The sequence below is a fragment of the Propithecus coquereli genome, unplaced genomic scaffold, assembly GCF_000956105.1.
Source record: "Propithecus coquereli isolate 6110/MARCELLA unplaced genomic scaffold, Pcoq_1.0 Scaffold54, whole genome shotgun sequence".
Lineage (NCBI taxonomy): Eukaryota > Metazoa > Chordata > Mammalia > Primates > Indriidae > Propithecus > Propithecus coquereli.
In genome coordinates, this window is record NW_012151285.1 from 3,226,678 (window position 1) to 3,245,198 (window position 18,521).

At 40.5% G+C, this 18,521-nt stretch overlaps 1 protein-coding gene across 3 annotated transcripts in view; it reads left to right on the forward strand.

Annotated features, from left to right (window-relative positions):
* Positions 1-18,521, forward strand: part of TIAM1 (T-cell lymphoma invasion and metastasis 1) — a 192,041-nt gene that overhangs the window by 36,836 nt on the left and 136,684 nt on the right. For 2 of the 3 annotated variants that reach the window (XM_012657345.1, XM_012657346.1), the window contains exon 1: positions 11,308-11,342. The gene's annotated coding sequence lies outside the window, so the exon portion shown is untranslated. Of the gene's footprint in view, positions 1-11,164; positions 11,343-18,521 lie in introns of those variants that run through there. The other variant, XM_012657344.1, reaches the window with a different exon arrangement.

An 18,521-nucleotide genomic window follows, 5' to 3' on the forward strand; every position in this document is an offset into this window, starting at 1 on the left:
ACAGAGAAATCTGAAATGTACATAATTTGCCTGAACAGCAGTTCGTGTATATAATTTATACATTAATCGTAGGAATAAGTTGGCCAGCGCAGCGGCTCACTCCTGTAATCTTAGCACTCTGGGAGGCCAAGGTGGGAGGATTGTTTGAGCTCAGGAGTTCGAAATCAGCCTGAGCAGGAGCAAGACCCCATCTCTACTAAAAATAGAAAAATTAGCCAGGCTTAGTGGCACATGCCTGTAGTCCCAACTACGAGGGAGGCTGAGGTAGGAGGATCGCGTGAGCACGGGAGTTTCAGGTTGCAGCGAGCTATGATGATGCCACTGCACTCTACCTGGGGTGACAGAGTGAGACTCTGTCTCAAAAAAAGAAAAAATAGCATAAGTGATGACAGGCACTCACACTGTTTTGGGTGGGCATGCTTACAACTGTTTTATTGCCCTTAAATCCATTTGCCTACGAGTGTGCTAGACAGGCGTATACTCATTGGTTCTTGGAAGGCAGGCCTCTTGTCTCTTTGCCTTGCTTTGTGTGTGGTCCCATAGATACTACTTGGCAATGGACGTCAAACTTTTTAAGCCAGTTGCTGTCATACAAGAAACAGATTTGCTTTGTGATTTTATGTATCAGTTTCTGCATGGGGACTTTGAAGTATCACTGTTTTAGAAATGTTCCCATGACTCCCCAGGAACTGCCTTTATGTTGAAAGAGGCTGATTATCCTCTTATGATTTTTGGGAGGGGCATATGCACTCTGTTTGACTTTTTTTTTTCTTCTACTTTAAAAATTCCAGTTTGCAACTACTTCATGTGCTTTTTTATTCTGTCCGAATTGGTAGTTTGGCTAGAACGAATGTTGGTTGTTATCTGCCAGAAAGATCTTTGCACCGGCTCTTAAAGGTGACCCTTCCATATTCTCTTTCTGGGGTCCAGCTCAGTGGCACTTTTGCCATAACCGAATCACGTATTTACTGAAAAAGAATGTCCAGTGGAGAAAACCTCATGGTGGTTACCATTGTGATGCTCATGGGTTTTGACCTGAGCAAGTTAAAGAAACATGGCCTTCTTTTGAGGTGTAGGGAGCACAGAAACTTCAGGCTGTCCTCTTCACTTTAAAGAGAATGGATGCTCAGGAAGGTTGGACTGAGCCACTTGTGACCCCATAGTTACCCCCGTGTCTTTCTTGCCATCCCTCTGCCCCTGTTGCTGTGTGTTCCACTCCCAGCCTTCGCTGTCTGTTCACTAACATAACCAGAGCATCGCCTGAGATCTGCTCAGTGTGGCGCAGCTACCGACTTCTCATTTATGCACTCAGAGAAAGGTTAAGTGATTGTCCTTAAATGCTACATTTGTTTGAAGTGGCACTTGGGCGCACTTACTTATGCATTCCAGATGTATCTCACTATGATCTGTACAGCTTTGGAACATGTCTTGCAGTCGATGATCTTATTTAAATAATAAGACTGATCTCGAGATGTGCGTCAGGAGCGTAGTGGGTGTCCTATGGGCCTAGGGAGTTGGGACGCTGAACTCAGATCTGATTTACTTTCTAAGTTGATGGTACCAAGCCTGAGGCATCATATTTCTACTTTCGGGTTAAATTATCGATGCCATTTAATCCATTTATTATTACAGGTTTTGATTTAGTCCCTGAAAGGCGTGGTTGAGATAATGTTTTAAACTTCTGGCCTCTCACAAGTTATTAGAGAATTTTTTTCTTTTCCTCCCCCCACCCCCGACCTTTGGAAAGTTTAATGGGTATGTATATTGCTTTTTATGTGAATTATCTGTTTATATCATTTCAAATTTTGTTCTTTTTTAAAAAAGTTCTTTGATTATGTAATGCAATTGGCTGTTATCTGTTTCTCCAACCTGTTATCCTTTCTGATTTAAGCTTTTTGGGAGGTGCTATGGTCTGAATATTGGCCCCTCCCCCACATTTGTATGTTGGAACCTAATACCTAATGTGATAATATTAAGAGGTGGGGCCTTTAGGAGGTGATTAGGTCGAAAGAGCTCTGCCTTCATAGATGGGATTAGTACCCTAATAAAAGAGGCTGGAGGGAGGCTGTTTGCCCCTTCCGCCATATGAGGACACAACGAAAAGGTGCCATCTGTGAGGAACAGGCCCTCATCAAACACAGAATCTGCTGGTGCCTTGATCTTGGATTTTCTAGTGTCTAGAACTATAAGCAGTAGATTTTTGTTGTTTATAAATTACTCAAGTATTTTGTTATAGCAGTGCAAACTAAGACAAGAGGGTAATAACTTTTTAAAAAAAATTTTATTGCCATCCTAGTGTGTTCCAACCCTGTTTTTTTTGTTTCGAAGCTCTTTGTGGAATGGACACCAAATTTCCAGTAAGATCACTGTAAGTGAATTGTGGCTTCTCAGAGATAAAATTTTTGCATCAGGTACTCCGTTAGAGTGGAAGGTGTTCTTGTCACCTTCTGTTTTTTTCAGTTACCAAACTAGGAACTTCAGAGGAGTCTCTGCCTCGTCCTTCTCCTACCTTCATTCATCAAAGGTATATATGTGGCCAGGAAGTCCTGGTGATCCTACCTGCCATTCTCATGACTCCAAGGCACTCACCGTCCCATTTGGGCTGTCTCACGTGATTGACTGCTTGCAATAAATCTCCACCTTCTCTTGCAAGCTACCCAGGAGGAAAAACCATGTTTGTTCATACCGTAATGCAATCCCATCATGTAATTCCATTACACATCATAACGTCCAATTCCTCTGTGTGGCATCCATAGCTCCAACCTATCTTTTTAGCTTCGTCACCTACAGCTCTTTTCCATGCACTCGTCTCTCTCCAACATGGGGCTGATGATTCATTCCTCAGAGCCTTTGCTTATAACCCTTTTCTTTTCCTAGAATTTTCTGCCCTTCTTCTTTTTGTGCAAACTCCCTTCTATCCCTGTTCATTTCCTTCTATCCTCATAAGCTAAGCCAAATCTTATCAACCCTTCAGTACCAGTTTCAGTTAATAGCCTCTCCTTGCAGAGTTAGTCTATTTCTTTCTAACATTCACTATTAACAATGCCAGACTAGCTGTTACGGCCCTGTCTCAGAGTAGATAAGCGATCACCGTTTCCCAGGTTGTAGGCATCATAAGGAAATGGTCTATTTTGTCATCCTAAACATATAACGGGTGCCCAATAAATGTTTGGTTGAGTTGAACTGAAAGGGTGATAATCACTAAAGTTTTTGCATAGATACTCTGTTTTACCCACATAATTCACAAGCAGTTTTTAGATAGTCGTAAATGGAGCTATCTATAAATTTATTTTTATATACTCTATTTCATAAGATGCTATCATTTATAAAATGTAGCACTATTTTACATACCACAAAGGGAAAAAAATGGTGCTGATTAAACCACAATATACCATTGTGATTGTAAGATATTATTAATTTCAGAAATGTTAAAAGTGAAAAAAAGTGTTTCTTGGAATTAATGAAATAAAGGATTGTGTTTTATATGTTAGAGCTTGTGGTCTTTTTCTTTTTTTTTTTTTTGAGACAGAGTGTCACTCTGTTGCCCTGGCTAGAGTGCTGTGGCGTCAGCTCGCAGCAACCTCAAACTCCTGGGTTCAAGTGATCCTACTGCCTCAGCCTCTCAAGTAGCTGGGACTACAGGCATGCGCCACCATGCCCGGCCAATTTTTTCTATATATTTTTAGTTGTGCGGCTAATTTCTTTCTATTTTTTGTAGTAGAGACGGGGTCTCGCTCTTGCTCAGACTGATCTCGAACTCCTGAGCTCAAACGATCTGCCCGCTTCGGCCTCCCAGAGTGCTAGGATTACAGGCGTGAGCCACCGCGCCTGGCCACGCTTGTGGTCTTAATTGTATAACTGTCAAACAACTTGCAGTGAATTGCAAATAGAAAATTGAGGTCATTTTTAAAGCTTTTTTTTTTTTAATTTTGAAATGAGAAGGTAAAGGAACATTTGGTTCTAAACACCGAGGAAGTGACTTGGGACTCAGCCTTAGGACATTGTTCTGTCATCTATCTTATGATGGCTCTGACAGAGTCCTCAGATTTGAGCCTTAGTTCTTACTCTTTCAAACAATGGCGACTTAAAGGCAAAGAATCACTCCCATTTTGAAAATCCTTGGGAATGCCTTTAAATTTTTTCAAAAAAATCATTTAATTTAACTTTAAAGTGTAAGATTCTTTGCTGCACTGAAATGTTTAGTCTCTGATTAAAATCCTTCTGTCAGGTTATGCCACCTAAATATATATTAAGGTCAATGTTCGTAATCTCCCCTTAACAATAATATGACACCGATCTTGCTACAATTTCACTTTTCACATATGACAGCTATGTTTTCCAACTGTCTACTTACTCATTGCCCTTTAGTTATTAAATTAAATTGCTAATCAAATACACACACGCACATACCTAACATTTCCAGATTCTCTTCCTCTCTGTTTCCAGTGCCACAGCCTTAAAAGCCTTCTTGGTATCTGGAGTGCTGAAATCGCTCTGTGGCCGTGTTCTCTTAAAAGAATTTCCTGCTACCAATATAAAGGCCACAGCAGCAGGGACAGAACCAAGGAAGAAGCAGCAGTTCCATGAGGGGAGTGGTTCTTTCTGGATGGGCCCTTTAAGCTTAAAGCGTGAGGGGCCAAGAAAGCAGATTTGTCATCACACCCGGTGATCTCTCCAGAGGAGCTTGTGACATCTTCTCTGTCATCTACGCTGCAGGCAGTCCCAGCCCTCGTTGCTGACAGGCTTGATTGCCGCACCAGCCTCTTGGGTGCATGGCCTTACCCCAGAGAGCTCGTCCCCGAGTCCAGAGTGGCCCTCCCCCTCTGCGTGGGAAGGCAGCTCCGGGTCAGGGGACTGGCTTGTGGGGTGGCTCAGGACATGGACATGGACAACGACCACGTCCTGTTCTGCTTCCTGATGAAAGAAGGAGGGCACCCCTTGATATCCTGACTGTATTTTGGGCTGGAAGACTTCCTCTTGGCTGCACGGTAAGAGAACAAGTTAAGGGAGAGGCCAGGCTGTAGAGGTCAGAGGCCATCATGGAAATTGCAAGTTGTACTTTCATACTTTTGGGTCACCTGGGCAGGTTTGGAGAAGGTCTTGGAGGCAGGCAGCAGCTGCCAAGTCTGAGAATCCCTTGGGGTGCCTTTCTTCTTGACTGTTCACGTGGAGACATGTCCTTTAAGAATGGAGATTCCCCTGTCTCTGTGCTGGCTCAAGCCTGAATCTCAGGGTTGGGAAACCAGAGAGAATAAGAACCAAGTTCCCTTCTTGGAGCTTTAGTCTTTGACACTGAAAGAGGAGCTCTCTTTACCCACCACTCACCCTGCCGTGGGTCCCAGAAACGTGGCTTCTTCCTGTGCCTACTGAGGCTTCTACTGCTTACATGGGAAGGGGAGGCAGATCTGCCTCAGGGAAGACACCTGGGTGGCTCGACTTTGGAAAATGGGTTGGGTAAAGTGACTTGATTTTGAAATCTCTTCTGAGCTAAGTTGTTGATAAATTCTTGAGATGATTACTTTGGTGTGCAGTTTAAGGATTATACTCTGTTATAATCTTAGATAGGATGTACCAAAGCACGGAATGGAGTACCATCCTCTCCTGCTGTCTTATGGGCACTTAGATAACCTAGTTCTCTCACGGGAACACCCTGGAAGTTAAGCCACAACATGTGAAATAGCAAAAGGACAGATTTCAGCATTAGAGATTAATTACATTCAGCTTCATTTCCATTTTCTTTTGGGATCAAATGTTCTACACTGCCTTACAGTGAGTACAGTGACATAGGTGTGCCTTTTTGGTGTGACTCAAACTTGGAATCAACCATGTAGGAGCCAGGAGCCCAAAGCTATGCTCTAGCATTCCGTGGTGCACACTCTTGGAATGTCGGGTGGAATACCCAGGTGGTCAGTAGCTTCCTGGCTTTAAGAAATGGCATGTATGGTAGTAAAATTCAATGGAAATCAAGCAGGTGGGAGGTGGGAGGAAGGGATGGGTAAAGTCACATCTAACGGGTACAGTGCACACTAGTGATCGACACACAACTTTGACTCAAACTGTACAAAAGCAATTCATGTAACCAAAACATTTGTACCCCGGTAATATTCTGAAGTAAGAAAAAAAAAAAAAAGAAATGGCAATGATTCTACTTGGATTTTTGAGAGAGCATATGATTCTCGTGGTGTGTCCTGAAAAGTTATTAAATCCATTTCAGAAAGCTGGGGCCACATTGAGGCATTCTTAGGGTCAGGCTGTATGACTATTTGGGAGATTGGATTGCCAGCTGCGTGATACAGCCCTTTGGGACGAATGGCTTCCAAACCCACTCAGATGAAGCCAGTAGGGAACTTGGCAGTAAATGATGTGATGTTGGGGTTGTAGAGCATTGGCAGCTGCCAGTTGGAGGTGCAGTTACGAGACAATAAACACCAAGAACTTAGGGAAACTCCAAAGAGTAATTTGGCCTAAAGCCATTAACACAGTGCCAGCCAGATAGTAAGTTTTTTTATAAATGGTAGACCTCCCTAAGTTGGGGTAGAACATATTAACTTCGTTTTGAAACGCACTCAGTCTACTCCTAAGAAATGTGGTAATGTCTGTCCCAGCCGAACCTGTTGGTTAAGTATTGCCAAAGATTCACTGTTCTAAAATTAAAGTTATTATTTTAGTAGATAGTTCCTGACTTATAGACAGCTTAAAAATATCGATTCTATGAATATGTTTCCTTGCTTGGTTACTTTGGGATACATTTGGATATATTAGGAAGTAACATTGCTCAAAACTAGAGCAGTCTGTGGATATGAAAACTTTCTGGGATTTTTTTTCTTTCTGATTTGGGTGTCTGTTTGTACCTGCTTTTAAAAAAAATGGTTGAGCTAAAACGAATTCATTCATAATTTATGGAATAGGAATTTGGACCCCTTATCAGAGCTCATTCATCTGTGCTGACAAATTGGGTTTTCACTGAGGGCTCTGCCCCAGGGGGCCCTCGGTGGTCACGTGGTTCACCTGAGAGGGAAGGTGGGGACCTCTTCTTTGTGCACAAATGCTTACTGCAGTCTCAGCTTTCCCAAAAGCCAGACAAGCACATCCTTGATGGAACTACCCCTTTACACCAGAGGGGATGTGGTCATCTGGCAGCTACACTCAAGTATGAGCCAGAGAGCCCGTCTGAGGCTCATGACCCCTCAGCCATGATCCATCACTCTCTGGAGGGCAGACAGTATCCAAGGAGAATTTCCCAGAAGGTCCACAGCCTGTCCACTCTGCAGCAGTCTCCTAACTCTTCAGAACTGCTGTTGCTGTATTGTGATTTTTTTAAAAAAATCAATTGTCAAGATAAGAAATATCCATATGAAATTTGTCACTGAGCCCATGTGGAAGGATGAGGTCCAGAACATTGTTCATCATATCACAGTGGCCTCGGAGGACCACTCAGTGGAAATTCCTGGCTGATCTGAGTACCAAGAACTTTCATGCTTCTTCTGAGCAATTGATTTGGACGTGGTGGATTTTGCAACCGCCGTGTTTCCCTATTTGAATTGGCCGTCGTGCGGCTGCTAAAGTGGAGCTAGGTGTGCGGTCCGTGGAGTAGGCACTGCTACCATTGCTCACCCTTTGTCTTAACTTCTGTGTTTTTTTTTCTCCTTCTAGTAGTAATTTCATTTATTCTATTTTAAATTATGTATCCTTGAAAGTCACTCCTGAGTCCTTTCTTAAGTAACAGTTCAAAAAAAAATTGAAAAAGTGACTGATGGAATTTGTTTAACGTTACTTTGTGAAAAATTTACATTTTTCCATTGCCCCAGATCCATCCATCCATCCAGTCACTACTGATTTGGGGTCTAACTATGAATACTAAAAACTAAATCCTTTTGGTGCTTATTACATATCAAATAAATGTTCAGTATTTTGATCTAAGACCTCTACTCCTCCTCCCACTGGCTTTAGGTTCAGAGTAAGGAGAAACTTCCTGATTCTCATTAATTCACTAATTATGGAACATTTTTGGGCACTAAACCATGATAAATAGAGTAAGAATTAACATATGTAAAATTTTTATAGTCTATGGCATTTCATGTTAATTTTCTAATTTCTTATAACAACCTTTCATATAGGGATTAGTAAAGCAGATAATATTACCTCCTTATTTTTTCTGATGGTTTTTGGAATGGGTAATTTACAATCCTAAAGTCACATAACTTAGTAAGAAATAAAGCCTGGCAATCGAACCTTGGTGTTTTGAGGGCAAGAACAATACATTATCTTTTTCTTTATACACTTTGATTCCTGGAAGTTGCAAGGACTTAAAAATAACAGAAGGCCTTATGAGTGGTTTTTGAAGGTGAAAAAGAAAGTTCTGGTCTAGCACACATTTTAGGGGAAAGCCATAGCTTAAATGCCATGGACACAATGTTTATGACACTTATATTTTCATCTTAAATCATACTACAGGATTGAAACGGTGGCACTTCTCAGCTCTATTTTGTCAGGTACTTGAAGCCCGAGATTAGTTGCAGTAATACCTTCCCCACCTCCAATGCACACATTTTCTTGTGAAAACCTGTTGTTTGACACCTGACACAGAATTTGACCCTATGAGTTGAGGATGAATCAGAGTGACACTAAAAAACTTGGTACGTTCAGCATTCTCTTCACTAGGGGTCATCGTAATGTAATGTCACCAGGCAGACTGGTACTGCTGCATTTTGTCAGCGTGGTTGTGTGTGTGCGTGAGCTGTGGCCAGTTGAGGAGACCACATCTTCTGGCTGGATTAATTAATCCCTCATACCGCTCCACAGCAAATTTAACACATTGACTGCCATGTGAGTTGTATTTAACTCAGGCTAGTTTTGACCTGAGGGCCCTGTGAAGCAAAACCCTGCATTTGGTTCATGAAAATCTTACTTGTTGATATTGTTACAATTAATATTGACAATTTAATTCTAAAAACATGGATTGCGTTGCACATAACTCATGCACAGAAAACAGTAAAAAAATAACAAATTAAAAAGGATCATTTTGTTTGAATAAAACACTGTGGCCCCAGGGAAAAACATTTTTTTTCTGGTGTGGCAGTCAATGTGTCAAGGTGACTGATTTCATCCAACTTTTGCCTTAGATCCAGTTTCATTGAATCAGGAATCTTGTTGCTAGGAAAGCCCCCATAATAGAAGCCCATCCTGCAGCACTTTCCTTATGGTTTACAAATCTTAAATAATAGTGCAAACAATAGCTAATGTTTATTGAGAACTGATCATGGGATGGGCATGAAACAAATTATGTAATGTGATGATCTCATTTAATGTTCATACCAACCCAGTGGTTTAGGGACTGTTATTATCCCCATTTGTAGAGGAGTAGACTGACATTAAGAGTTTTCCCCAAGTCACCGGAAAGAAAAGCATTGACTTGCAAAGTCAAGATTTGACCGAATGCATGCAGTATGACTCCTGGCTTCCACTCTGAGCACTGAGCTTGGTACATAGCTGCCTCCCAGTGAAATCGAATTCTTTGCAGCTCTTGAAGAAAACCCAGAGTACTGGTAGTTCTCAAGTTGCCATGGTGGCATCCATTCACAATGGCGGAGTTTGCCCACTGCAAGCAAAATGAGTGCCTTTGTATGTTGAGACCTTAGCGTATCTGCTGATTGGGCCACATCATGGGTCAATTCCACAGCCAAGGTCACAGGTGAATTTTTTTCCTGCTGACGTCAGAAAGAAGTTATAACAAATCAACTCAGTTTTGTTTTCCTTTGTGTTTTATGAATAATGCCTACAACTTTCCTCCCCACATAGTTTTTCTGCCGAGGGACTAAAAGAATATACATATAGAGAAACATTTTAGTTCCGGTAGATAGAATTTGCAATTTTTTTAAAGTACAAAAAATGCATTATCAGCCTCATTGTGCAGGTGGAAGGACAGCCGCCCGCAGGCCTCCTTTGCCAGCAAGAATCCAGCCTTGCAAATTATTGGCAGCTGGCACCGTAATGAGTCCATTTCAATATAAATGGGCTATTGCTTATTAATTTCTGCCAGTTTCTAAGCAATTCAGGAACTGCTTTGAAAATTTGGAAATTTGCAGGGAGCAGTTGAAGGAGGATGCCTAGGAAAAGAGAACGAACAGGATCGCAATGAGGGACTTCTGGAAAGGGCATGTATTGTGGGGTAATAATGGGGTGTTGCTGAGAACTCGTGCTCCTTTCCCCGCAAGCATGAGTCACTAACTTCACTGTTAAATAGCACATTTTCCAAGATAAAGAAGGACTGTAACTTCACTTATTTTTCTGTTCTGTATGGATGTATATATTTATTTACTTACTGCCTCTGTGTGGTTCCTTTCCACAAAATAGGCAATTTTCTCCATGTTCCCAGCTCAAAGTGTTTGTCATCTCAGGTTCCCACCAGCAACGGTGGCAGCAGCGGGAAGCCCACAGAGGAATGTCTAGTAGGAAAGTACCCAGATGAAGCCACCCGAAGGAGTCCTTCAGGCCTTCTTTTTGCCTGCCCTGATATTTGTAATCTCACCTCAAAGGCCAGGCTTGAAAAAGAAAAAAAGACCATTCATCTCCCTTGTGCCTGGAGCTCTTCTTGTCCGTCAATTTTCCAGCTAAATAACAGTTTGGATATTTTGCCTAAATTCTTTCTTGTGCATATTCTTCATGAATTTCCTCTGAATTCGGTGTTTGGCATCTTAAGAAAACGTGTGTACAATGAGAATTTAAGCGTTTTGCTGTATTTTTGCATTTTCTTCGACTTCCCCTGTAAATACAGCTCTACGTTGAGAATAACCGAGGCTGGCTTTTTTCAAATCATTTCTGTGTGTTGAGACTCCTTGAAGACTGAGGGGGCCGATGGAAATCATTCCGTAGAACCCCAGTAATGTGTTACTGCCATCCACGACTTTATTCTACAAGCTAGATTAAAATGACGAAGTAGCTATTTATTGCCCTAAATGTAACTAGACTGGTATTTATTTATTTGATTAAACCTACAGGTATCACTTTATACCTGTAGCTCGATGTTGGATCATTTGACTCGAGGCATCATATTTCACACAACGTTGACATCAGAGAATTGATGGAAACGGCTTTGCTTCCTTATGGCTTATCATTTTTGTTTTCTTTTTCTGTTTTTCTGTTTCTCCGACCCGACCCTCTCTAGGTTTTTAGCGCATTCTCACAGACTGAGATGAAACCCTGATGGCCGCGCCGGGGGACAGGTGCTGACACATTCCCCAGCCCCAGCCTCTGTTCATCACGACTTCATTCCCAGCCTCAATATCTAAATGCCACAGTGCTCTTGGGGCAAGTTGGGCTGGGGACCACTGTTGCCTTTTAAGGTAGGTTTGTGCATGTATATTTGAGTCTATGTTTGTCTGCATAAATTAATAGAAATGCTTCAAAGTTGGTGGGACACATGCATTTTACTACAAGTGAAATTGCTGTGTTGTATGTAGCTCGTGGGAAAAAGAATTTGGAATCACTTCCTTGGATTAGGGTTACACCCATCTGACAATTCAAAAGCATTAGCGTTAAAACAAAACAAAAAAAAGAGACAAAGCTGGTACCTATGAAATCTTTTCTCCCCCCTGTGAATTGCCCTCAGGAACTTTTAAATTCATCTGGGAGCTTCACCCTCTTTATATGGGATTAGGTTTGAAAAAGGCAAACCTCGCTTCAAAATCTAACTTCAGAACAATGATATGTTTTGTTTCTGCTTTGGATAATCTTTAAAAAGCAAAAATAAACGCAGTCAAAATAATAATCTTTTCTAACTCAAAGATCATCTTATATTTGTTGCAAAACTTTCTTGCTTAGTCTCCTGCGTTAGGGGTATTTGCGTGTGACTTGGCAAAACACTTTTCATGGATTGTAACGATTTAGCGAAAACTTTCAGAACTTTCTCTCAGTTTAATCTTAGCTCTTCCTCCCCCCCGCACCCCGTCTTCAAGCTCTGCCTCCAGTAGGGAAAAAACAGGCTTGAAACCAAGACCTCCCACTAGAATCTAATTTTAAATTTGCAATCTGTTGTCTTGTGATTTTCGCTTCAAATTTAACTTTGAAATAAATACATTTCATCCTTTCTCCTGCAGTTTCGGAGGCCTGTCTTCAAGTCAGAGAAGGGTAATCATTACGTTTCTTATAATAAGTTTTTAAATACCTCAGGGGAATGAAAAATTATATTATTAATAATTATAATGTATATACATCATTAAATACCTTATGGATGGATTTCACAATGTCCTTACCAATGACAGAAACTTTGCGTTCACACTTAACTTTTGACTTGACTATGATAGGAATTGGATTATCTTGGGGACCCGGTGGGATCTGAGGTTTTATGTATTTGAAGTGCCCTTGTTATAATGTTCAATGATGAGCATTCTTACTCAGGAGAGCTGGACTGATGCCTTAGTATATTTAGGTTACAAATATAGTGACAAGTAAGGCATGGTTTCCACCATTGGGAAATTATAATAAAATAAGAAATTATTATAATAAAAATAAGAAAAATGTCATTGTACAAACAACCCTGCCACAGTTACAGTGTGAGGAGGTCAAACATATTGCCATTGAAACGTAGAGAAAAAGTAATTAAATCCAAGCTAGGTAGTATTTTCTTTTATCTTAGGTAATTTTCCCAAGCCATCTGTTTGGAGTTTGGGTTTGGTGCTGTTTTGTTGTAGCTGTCAGCAGTATGCCCACATCCTCACTCTCTTCAACTATAAAAAAAAATTCAGTGACTTAAAACCTATTAGCATGTTTTATTTATTTTTCTTTCCTTAAAATGAATTATATGTTTAGTATAGAAACCTCAGGAAATCCAAAAAAAAAATAATTGTGAAAATTAAAATGACCCATAAGCACTCTATCAAGCATAATTTGCTTTTAAAGTTCTTACACACATTTATCATGTATGTATGTATATAAAATGTTTACATATTAGTATTCTTGAAGAAAACTTTAACCTGCTCAAGGTCTGTGTCTTGGATGTGTGTCTCAAATCTAAAATTTTACTTCTGGAGGATAAGAAGAGTTTTGCTCCAGATATGTTTGGCCCCAATGGTAGAATCTTCTTTTTGATTATTTGCTCCTGAATAGGGCAAGCCCTGGCCAGGTGACCCACAAGGCCGGGCTCTGTTCGTGTGGAACTCTCCTGTTCTCCAGCTATAGGGCACCCCTGGAATCTCTGGTGTCACTGAGGGAATTAGACATGCTAAACCATAAAAATATTATCATAACCTCCGTAGTCTTCAAGGTGGTGAGGCTATTGCCAGATTCCCTTGTATCTTTTTCTTTCCCTCCCTTTTTTGTCTCTCAACAATCTGTGGTTGTGGGAGTATTTTTCTTTGTTCTCTCCACCCAAGACTTTGACCATGGGGTGACTTTCTATTAACTGGAATGTTTTCTTATGCAGTACTGTGAAAATATAACATCAGAATGATTAAAAAATGCAGTGTACATGTTAAATCTTGGGTCATACAGGGTTTATCTTTATTTTTTATATGTGTTCTATTTCTTTACTCATGTATCGTCATTGATGTTCATACTGATCTTGCATAGACGTTGCAAGCAGTTAAGTTTCTCATTTATTTCAAGAATGTTCATCTTTACTCAGAGAACACAGTTATAATAGCTGCTTTAAAAATCTTTGTGTGATAATTCAAACCTCTGGGTCACCTTGGGATTGGCATTTATTGATTGTCTTTACCCTTGAGAACTGATTAAATTTTCCTGATTCTTTGGAATGCATCATGGACATTTTAACTATAATGTTGTGATACTTCAGGTCCTGTTACAACCATCGGGAGAATATTGATTTTTCTTTGTTGTTATTTTTGACTGAGTTCAGATTGCAAGTTCTGTCTCACCTTTGGTGGGTGGAGGCTCTACTGTCAGTTCAGTTTTCAAAGCCTTTGATATGGTGCTTTGGGTTTGTCCCATTCGTGCGTCACTCTGGTTAGTCTGAGGGTTGGGCTGTGGTGTACATCATGATTCAGTTCTCAAAGCCTTTTCTGTCTTGCTTTGGGTCAGTCCCAGGCATGTGTGCAGCTGAGGAGTCAGTCTGGGACTTGTGTGGATTCATACATACCATTAGGGGATTTTCTTTGCCAGTTCTCTTTTCTCTGAGATCCCCACTCAGTCTCTGGCTTGCAGGGACCATTCTTGATTCCTCTGGGCAGAACGACAGAGTCTGTCCCAGGGACTTTTGTTGCCTGTGCCACAGGTTCACTGGAGCTGTCCTCGCCCTTGGTTCAGGGCTGGGAGAGAAATCAGAATAACAAAAACAAAATAGGAAACTCACCCTTGTATGAGTGGCTTCCTCAGGTTTTGACTTTTCCTTGATCTGTTTGCTTTTGTTTACTTTTTGGTCCAGAGGTTTTAGTTGTAATTAATAGGGGTGAGATAGGCCATAGTGATTTACTCCATCTTTCTGACACCAGAGATTAGCAATTTATGTTTGTTCACTTCTTTATTAAGACAGAAGCTCTATCCTCAGACAACCAACTCTACTTCTCTATTTAACCTCACTTTGATCATTTCTATGTTTGCTTTGTATTTCCTAGTAACATTTTGCTAGATGATGCCCAATACATGCTTATGTCTTTATTGCCTAATGCATTGAAAGTCTATTAGAATGTTCTAGATGCTTTTGAGCTGAAAAAAAGGAAGGGATTCAAATGCAATTCTTTTGAAAGAATCCTCACTTTTAAACTAAAATTTTATTTAACCAGAATATTCTAGTTAGTTAGTTAAGGCTTGGTTTGTTTGTTTAACTTTTTATTTAGAAATAATTATACGTTCACAGGAAATTGTACACTGAAGTATAACCATTACCCAGTTTTCTCTAATGGTTGCATCTTACGTAATTATAGTAAAATTCCAAAACTAGAAATTGGCATTGTTTCTGTGTCTGTATATAGTTCTATATCATTTCGTCACATAAAGCTTAGAAGCCTAATAAATTCATAAAAGCAGTCCCGGAAAGATAATCTGATGTTAATATGGACCACGCTAACTAATAAATATTTGTGCATATTGATACAGTTCCATGTGATACCTTTTAACTCTTTAACTATGTACAGACGGTCCCTGACTTATGATAGTTTGACCTAATGGTTTTTCTACTTTATGACGGTGTGCATGTAACCATTCTGTTTTTCACTTTCAGTACAGTATTCAATAAATTGCATGAGATATTCAACACCTTATTATAAAATAGGCTGTATGTTAGATGATTTTGCCAGACTGTAGGCTAACGTAAGTGTTCTGAGCACATTTAAGGTAGACTGGGCTAAGCAATGATGTTCAGTAGGTTAGGTGTATTAAATGCATTTTCGACTTAGGATATTTTCAACTTAATAATGGGTTTATCAGGATGTAACCCCTTGGTAAGTTGAGAAGCATCTGTATTTAATTTGATGGGATTTAAAGGCATTTAGTGTGATTACTCATTGAAAAGTTTAACTCATCACTTTAAGAGAGAGATCACGGTGTTGGCAAGAATGGAAGGTCACACTCATCTATTGTCTTTAATCCCTGGCCCTAAGTGCTGATGTGGGATCTCCTGATCTTCTGACCGCATAGCACTTGGAAATGACATCCTTGCCCATCATGCCACTATGTCTCCTTTGCCCCCACCTTCTCTGGATCATCTTAGGCCTGAGCAGTTCTGCACCCATGGGGAGAGGTGCCCTCTCAACTCTTAACCTCACCCCTAAGCCTCTGCACTGCAGCTCCAGAGGAGGAGGAAGATAGGAACTGAAGGCAAGAATTAAGCAGAATAAGATGGGAGCAGCCCTTAGTTCTTTCCCCAAGTAATTGGGTGGCGTGGGGAACACACTGAAGCACAAGCTGAGCACCCTCAGCTCAGTTCATGGGTCAGGGCGACCTCAAGCCCAGTAGTCCAGAATGAGGGACCTGCACAGGTCTGCAGGTGGAGGGACCCAGACAGCAGTGAGCTTGTTGGAAACCAGTGTTTCCTCCAGACACCCTGAGAGAAGAGGCTAGCGCATTTAACACCGATGTGTATTATGTCTACTTCGCATTGTGGTATGTTCTCATCTATATTTGATTGTAATTGGATGGGTTTTTCCATTCTAGATTAAAGTATCTTTTGTCATTCATTCATTCAGTATTTTTTTAGTGGGTGTCTTCCACCTTTCGGGCCGTGTTCTAGGCACTGAGGATACAGCAGGAAACGAGATAAGTAAAACTCTCAGCCCTCTTGCAGCTTAGGTTCCAGTGGGGAAGGGTAGAGGATAAAAGAGATAAGTAAGTGAAACATACCGTTGGTTACAATTGTGGTAAATGCTAAGGAGAAAAAACAGAAGAAGGATAGGAAGTGTTGAGTTCTGAAGGGGGGGTTGTCCCTTTAGATAGAAAGGGCAGGAAAGGCCTCCCTGATAAGGTAACATTTGATTTAAGATCCGAAGGGACTTGGTAGAGTGAAACAGGCAGATACCAGGAAGGAGGAGGGTTCCAGGCAGAGGGACGAGTGTCGCAAAGGTCTTGAGGCAGACCAGGGAAGCAGGACTTAGAATGTTGAAAAGAAAGAAAAGTGTCAGAAGCCAGACTTGAGGTTTAAATACTGAGAGTCGTTCTTATGCTAAAATCTTACTTACTACCTCCTATTTAGCCCTTGAATGTAGAGATTTCTGAGACCACTAACATTCTATATAATTAGGTCATAGTCTGGAATTGGGAGTTTAATAAATTTAAATCTGGTAATGTTTCTCCGCTTGAGATCTAGCACTATTTTTCTGCCATTCTGCTTTTCAATTTCTATCCCAATTTTTGCATTTCAGCCTATCCTTCTTGCCCTGAATATTTTCTCTCTTACCTAGTGACTGTGTGATGATTTTGGTGGTGAGGGACTGGTTCTGTACCTTTTGCTTTTATTACTGAAATGCACCAATATTTACTGACTCCTTACCATGAGCAGAAGATTTCTAGCCTTTGTAGAGGCTACAGAAAAAGGGAAAGTCACTTTCTGCCCTGAAGTTACAGCCAGGCTATAGGAACAAGGCCTGTGCAAAATGCGAAATGTAAACCAGGTTTTGTTTGCTTAAAATAAAAATAAATGATTCAGGTTAAGTAGGATAGAATAGGAAGAAAAGAAGACGGTGGGAGTATATAGCGTTTTACATTTGTGCATGGAAAGGATTAGAACTTGCAGTTCACCAACTTTCTGGGGGTTGCCTGTAGGGCAGGGGTTGTCCCTGCAACAGGAGATTGTATCTCTTGTATGTCCTGAACACTTTTAACTTTTCATGCTGTTGTTACTTTGGAGCCCCCCACCGATTCCACATGGGCCTTCATGCTTCTCTTTAAGCTTTCAGAAAGAGCTTTCAAATTAAGGGGTGTTTCAGTAGTCCCTAGAAACTTATTTTTCTTAACTTTAGTTGCTTCAGACTTCCTGCCAACTCTGCTTAGGTCATCCCCGGAGAGTTTCTCTTGGTAGGATTTAAGAGATTTGGCAATCATCTCTAAATTCTAGTTCTGAAGATAAAAGTGGCTTCTTTCCTACCTTGGCTGGCTGAAAAGAATCTTGCTACTAAAAATGCTATTAATATAACAGACCCGTCAGTGTGAGACGGAGTGCTGTAATTCTTGAAGGCTGGGGCCATTTCCTTGAGGAAACCTCTCCTGAGACTTTTAACTTGATTAGTTTTCTGTTGGCAGAAACAAGCCTAACCAGAAAGTTGTTGTTGAAAATAGGTCTGTCAATTTACATTTGTAAACTTTTGCTATTAGATGATGGAGGATAAATCCTAGCGTATTCGAAGTGACAGTTTTGCCTTTTCTTCCATTCAATTTATTTCCCCATAATTCTTTCTTACTTAAATTTAAACTTATGTGATTCCTAAAGTGGACTAATGTGTATTCTGAGTCTTTATTGGCAAAACGTATAGTTAGATAGACACATCCAGGCATCTTGATTTACACTTTTAAAAAATCAAGAACTCTAAGAAATTGATCTTGGCCTTTAGTGATACTGTAATGCCTATTTATTTATTTTACTTGTAAAAACTGTAGCACGTGCCATTCGTAGGAATTTAGGTAACAAATGGTTGTGTATGGACAATTAATCTTTTCATTTTTGTCTTTTTGCTTGCGTCTTAAAGACACCAACCAGAGAAACGTGAACATATTGCTTTGAAATCTACTTGCTGCTAGTAAAAAGGAGGTTGTCTTTCTTGGAAAATCCTATGATGTGTGACCTAGTAGGGAATATTCCAGTTTGGGAATAGCGTAACATCTGGTGTCTGTATGAGATACCTCTGAACTCACTGGAACATTAAATGAGGGTTTTCTCTTCCTGTTGCCACAAATTTTATTTTCAGTAAAGATGTGCTGGTGAGAGCTTAGGCAACATTTTTGACTGAACAGTGGGACTGTAGAGTGATTCCCGGATCAGTGTGAAGGTATATTGTATTCTGGGATGTTCCCATCTCTTTGCAGTGGTCACAGTAATATTATTTCCTGTGTCCCCATGGCACCTTTTACTTTTGTGT